The sequence below is a fragment of the Coccinella septempunctata genome, chromosome X, assembly GCF_907165205.1.
Source record: "Coccinella septempunctata chromosome X, icCocSept1.1, whole genome shotgun sequence".
NCBI lineage: Eukaryota > Metazoa > Arthropoda > Insecta > Coleoptera > Coccinellidae > Coccinella > Coccinella septempunctata.
The window spans coordinates 17,558,383-17,565,101 of record NC_058198.1 but is presented as its reverse complement, the minus strand read 5'-3'; positions in this window follow the sequence as shown (position 1 = coordinate 17,565,101).

Genomic DNA, 6,719 nt, shown 5'->3' with positions numbered 1-6,719 from the left:
AATCTCGAGAATGAAAATCTCAATGCGCCCAAAATACCAACGCAAGCCGAAGTATCTAAGAGAGCGCCTTCAAATATCCAAACTACAAAACCCTTCTACAAAGGACAGATTCACAGCTGCCGTCAAAGATAACCTAACACCACCGGATTATAACGACGACATTGAGACTCATTGGCTCCGTTTCAAGTCATCCCTTACAAATACAGCGAAAGAAATACTGGGCACAGAACGCTCCCGAAAATCCCCAGACTGGTTTGCCGACAGCGAAACTCATATCGCACCCCTTTTGGACGCAAAACACAAAGCGATGAAAACCGCAATTAACAAGCCTGGCGATGTTGCAGCCCAAATAGGTTTCATAAACATAAAACGCGAGGTCCGTCAAGAAATAAGAAAAATCAAGGACAGCTGGTGGAAAGAAAAAGCTAGGGAAATACAAGCTTACGCCGATAACCATGACTACAGGCGTTTTTTCGAAGCTATTAAAACTGTTTACGGTCCAAGCAGAAAAGCTAGCTTTCCTATAAGAGATGCTCATGGAGCTATTTTAACTGATGATAGAAAAATTCTCGAAAGATGGAAGGAGCATTACTCACAGGTCTTGAATCAAAATAACGACTCGGATTTATCCATTTTAGACCTGCTCCCCGCGTATAGTCCGATGGCATCGCTTGATGACGAAATCTCAATGTCGGAAATCATAAGCGCGATAAAAAAAAATATGAAAAATGATAAGTCACCTGGTCTAGACGGCATTCCGGCGGAGATATTCAAAGCCTTGGATGAGGACATTGTCAATAGTCTCCTAATACTATTCCGCAAGATCTGGGAACAGGGAGATGTGCCACAAGACTTCAGAGACGCTTTAGTTATCAACCTCTATAAGAACAAAGGCGATACGTCGAATTGCAACAATTACAGGGGCATATCGTTGCTTAATGTGGCCGGTAAAATTCTCTCGAAGATTATGGCTAATCGTCTGATTCCACTCTTAGAGAGGCTTTTACCTGAATCCCAGTGCGGCTTTCGACCAAATCGAGGTACGGTGGACCTAATTTTTACACTGCGACAGCTACAAGAAAAGGCCCGTGAACAACAATCAAGGATTTATACAGCCTTCATCGATTTAAGCAAGGCATTCGACTCGGTGAATCGGAGAGCGCTATGGAAAATCATGGCACGTCTAGGAGTACCCGAAAAATTCCTAGCAGTGTGTAAAAGCCTTCATACCAACAACACCGCTAGAATACAGCATAATGGCTCTACAACCGACCATTTCTCAACCAACTCTGGAATAAAACAAGGCTGCGTATTAGCGCCTTTACTGTTCAATATTTTCGCCATAGCTGTATCGATAATTGCTGACATGAGCATGCCCGTAAGAGGTGTTGGGATAAGATTCAGATTTGATGGGGGCCTGTTTAACCTGAAGCGCCTCAGAGCAAAAACCCGTACCAAGTTTATCACGGAACTTCAATATGCAGACGACTGTTCACTCATCGCTAGCAGCTCAGAGGATCTACAGATAATGATGGACGCCTATAAACATATATACGAAGCTTTAGGCCTTAAACTCAATATTGACAAGACCAAAATCCTGGTAAGTCCGCCAGAAAGCCTTCAAACAGATATCAGCCTGGACAATGAAACTCTAGAACAGGTCGAGCAGTTCAAATACTTGGGAAGCTTCATACATACTAGGGCTAACCTTGACACGGAAATACACAACCGTATCAATTCGGCATCACGGGCATTCTGGAAGCTGAAGGACAGAGTGTTCCAAAATCACGACCTCAATCTGAAGACCAAGACAGCTGTTTACAGAGCAGTGGTCCTCCCAACGCTTCTTTACGGAAGCGAAAGCTGGACTCCCTACAGGCGACATATTAAACAGCTTGAACAGACGCAGCAACGTCATCTAAGACAGATAATGCACATCAGATGGTTCCACAAAGTTTCGAATGCAGAAGTCTTGCAGCGCGCGAGTTGTACAACAATGGAGACTCAAGTAACGAGGGCCCGACTCAGATGGAGCGGCCACATTCTGAGGATGCAAGACACAAGACTCCCCAAAATAGCTCTATACGGCGAACTCACTGAGGGAGCCCGGAAACCAGGGGGCCAGTATAAGCGGTTTAAGGATACACTACATCAATCCCTAAAATCAGTTAATGCTAATCATAACTGGGAACAACTAGCGTTAGACAGATCACAGTGGAGGTCTTTGGTCCACAGTTATAATGGAGAATCGAGAAGGATACAGCGGCGGCCAGATCTGGTTGGAGACTATCCATGCCCTGAGTGTGGAAGGATCTGCAGGTCACGGTTGGGTCTCTTTAGTCACAGGAGGGCACACAGTCGCAACTAGCACTAAGAAGCTACTAGTCTTGTAACGATACTTGATTGTTTTTAATAAAAATCAAGCCTCGTTTTAAATATCCGTTTCCCTGAATTTTCCAGTTGAAACAATGCAACACCGTCTGATGGAGATTTCAGTTTCAATATAGTTATTCCGTTTCATTTTGGAAATATTTTTCAGAATTCTGATTATTAAATTCAAATTCCGTATAATTGAAATTTCCATCAATAATCCTTCGTAAGAATCCAAAATAAAGAAAAAGTGTCTTTCTGCATTCGGCGTTGTTTTTCCGTCCACAAAAACACACCGAATTCAGTATAAAACATCGTGGATTGCAGATAACGACAGTTTCTTTTACCGATAAAGAGATAACCGCCACCGAGAATATTTCTTCTGGGGAGAATATTCGAGAATTCCGAATTTGGAGTGCAATTTTGATCACGTGACCGTCCACATGTTGGAGAGTTAATAAATAGGACCGCACCACCAGACGAGAATTAATTCATGATTATTCATTCGGTAGTCATCCTGCGATTCTGTTTTCAGTCTTGATTCGGTAGTGATTCTTTTCTTGATTTCTTCGTGATTCTTTAATTCATTTCCGCTTTAATTAAGTCTGTCTTCGTATTAAAGTTTTCCTTTGCTTTTCTTTATTTTTTTTTTGCTAAGTGGTGGTGTGACCGTACCGGAACAAACTGTAAGTCTCTTCTTGATAACGCATACTTCGTGATTCAAAGTTGCATTCTTTTATTTGTTAAATTGTGTTAATCCTTGTTGTTAATCCTCCTGTTTAACGCAGACTTCTGTCGCCTGGTTCTCTGGTGAACCAAGACCAGTCGACGGAAATCTCGACGTTTTTCTACTGGTAATGCTTGGCGTGTGACACCCAAGGTTGCCACAGAAAGACCACAGTAACCTATCCCGTCCTACCCCATTTGTGTTCCGTTTGGACTTCCCGTTTAACGCAGACTTCTGTCGCCTGGCTATCTGGTGACGGAAACCAATCGGCAGAAGTCTCGAAGTTTTTCTACTGGTAATGCTTGGCGTGTGACACCCAAGGTTGCCACAGAAAGACCGCAGTAACTTATACCTACTACCCCTGTTGTGTTCCGTGTAGATCTCCCGTTTACCGCAGACTTCTCTCGCCTGGCTATCTGGTGACAGAAACCAATCGGCAGAAGTCTCGAAGTTTTTCTGCTGGTAATGCTTGGCGTGTACACCCAAGGTTGCCACGGAGAGACCACGATAAACTACCCCGTTATCCTGTAAATTGTTGCATGGTGTTTCACCTGCATCAGCCCCGTCCCGTTTATTAAATAGTTTCAAATTCTGATTGGCCTGTACACTGAAAATCACTGGAAGTGCTCGGGATCAAACCCATTGCTAAATTAACCGATTACAGAGACTTGGATCTTTCTGAGACACCTGGTTGCTGTAAATTTTGTATAAACCCCGTACATCCGTCATTGTCTCGGAAGGAATCAAAGTAACTGCTATTAATTGTTTGCTTTCTTTAATACCTGATAGTTTGACTGAATATAGTTGATTTGAATATTCTTTGATTCATTGACTTCACTTTCTGATCACCGTGACAAGTTATTACATTTCTGTTTTCCTTAATTTTGAAATTGGTCATCAGCTGAATATATTTCTTGACTTGGAAATAACTGTACGGTTCACTGTAAGTTAGATTGTTGTAATAAATTCGGTTTTAAAGCACTTGTTATCGCTACCACCTTAGATAAACCCGAACTCTGTCTCCGACTAGTAGGTACCTGGGTGGGTTTGCTATTTCTCCCTATTGAAAGAATAGCTGGCGCTCGAGATTAAACCCTTTTTCCCGACCAAACCCGTTACAAAATTGACGCCCGAGCGTTGGGACTCTTAAAACCGGGTTCAGTTTTGGAATAACTTTTTTTTATCTAACCGAGGAGAATAGTTTTGAACGGTGAACCATACAAACCAATTTATTCAGCTGTTGACTTGCAAGAAATATTTTATCCGGCTTATATTTCTGAAATATAATTTATTTAGATCAGTTGGGTGACCGATTTGCTGATTGCGTTGAGTTAACCTATCTTGAGTTATAATAGAACATCACTGGTAACCTTAAACAGAACCGAACAGTTAACCAGCTATTTCTGATAACCGCACAATATTGAATTGACTTATGATTTTCACACGCTTATGATTTTCACTTGAATAATAAAACTGACTGTGTTTTCTTTTCCCTTTCCCCATTTGATTTATTTGCTGGTTGACAAGTGTTCATTATAACTCTGATAGTTTATTGTGATTATAACCGCATTGGACTTGTTGTTTCTCTGATTATTTTATTTGAAACCGTTGATACACTGTTGGTGAATTATTCCCTTTGAATTAGGTGAGCTTGAACTGAAAATAACTTCAGAAAGGTAAAACTGTAAGTGAACCTGAACCGATATAATTTTCTTGGCTGTTAAAACCGATAGTGGACTTGGTCTGAAATATTTTGTTGACAGGTAACCTATTCCTTCGAACAAGTGTTAGGTTAACAGTGAGCTGTCAAGTGACCGATAAATAGTGAGTTATAGAATAATAGGTGCTTCCTCGATTGGACATTGATTATTAATCCGGGTTTCAGTGAATTTTGTTGAGTTAATTATTCATCCGGGCCTCAGTGAATTTTATTGAATTAATTATCCATCCCGACTTTAGTATTCATCCGGACTTCAGTGAATTTTATTGAGTTAATTATTCATCCGGGTCTCAGTGAATTTTATTGAATTAATTATCCATCCGGACTTCAGTAAATTTTTGAATTGATTATTCATCCGGACTTCAGTGAATTTTATTGAGTTGATTGTTCATCCAGGCCTTGATGAATTTTGTTGAATTAATTATCCATCCGGACTTTAGTAAATTTTTTTTTTTGAATTGATTATTCATCCGAGCTTAAGTGAATTTTATTGAGTTAGTTGTTCATCCGGGCTTTAGTGATAGTGATATTTAATCGGACTTAGTGATACTGAAACATTATAACCAGTGTTGAATTATTCCGTGTGTTAGCTTTGAACTTTAACTTTACATTATTTCATACCGGGCATCGAACTTATTGAGTGTGAGTTACTGGATCGTGAGTCGGGTGGCAAGATAGTTGAACTAGATGTCATTGAACATGGATGTGAACAGGCTGCTCAGTGATGAATTGACTTATGAACTAGAACTGAGAGGACAGTCAATACCAAGCACTGTGATGACAAAGCGGAGTCTACTACGACAAGTGTTACAGTCAGACATACCGCTACAGCCTTGCACATCAATGAACCCCACACTGGATATCGACATTTGCCAAAATAAACTCACCGATCTAGTGGAAGCACTTCAGAATTTCAATCACGCTAATGCGACTAACGAATTTTCGCGAATATTCACAAGATTAACACACATTCAGGGAAGACTGAAATTTATTGTCACTTCCGATGAAGCACAATTACAACTGATCAAACAACTGAAGGCGACTACAACTAAGGCCTTGGAGACGCTGGAGCAACTGAGTAGTAGCAACACCCGTGGACAGCCATCCAGTCAGCAGGAACGGTCCCTCTTGGATGTGGAGGTTCCCAGTTCACCTGGGATGTCCCCGATCCGACCGGAAAGAGCTGAAACATCCCTGATTGATCTTGGAGATGGGGTCAATCTTCCGATAGCTGCTGATGTCTTACATACTGGTACACCTGTAAGGAATAAAACATTAGAACATGTCATGAACGAGACAAGGCGGACATGTACAGCATTACTGCGGCAGTTGCCGGCAATACCTGTCACACAGTCACAGGACTGTGGGACAGCATCACCTGAAGATCCGACACTAAGAAGATGGATTAATTCTACCCGCAGAGTGTCTTTTCCACACTTACCTGCATCTTGTGTGAGCTCTGGCAGGACCATGACCAGAGAGAGAGTACCATTGGAACCGGAACCTCGACCGTCACCGATGCCAACCATTCCTGTCCACAAATGGAATATTTCATTTGGTGGCACAGGTAGTGTGAGCGGCTTCATCGTGGAGGTGGAGAGATTGGCCGAATCTCGTAAGGTGCCCCTAGAACAAGTGTTCGAGTCAGTTTATGAGCTACTGCGGAAGGATGCCAGGGATTGGTTCATCCCCAGGAGGGGTACATTCAGGAACTGGCAGGATTTCAAGGAGCAACTTAAGGAAGCATTTTTACCGGTGAACTATGAGGAGAACCTGTTGGAAGAAATAAAAAGGAGAACGCAGGGTCCTGATGAAAAGCTGCTGATGTACGTCACTCGAATGCAGAATTTGTTCCAGAAGCTAACATACAGTAGACCAACCGAATCGGAACAAATCCGAATC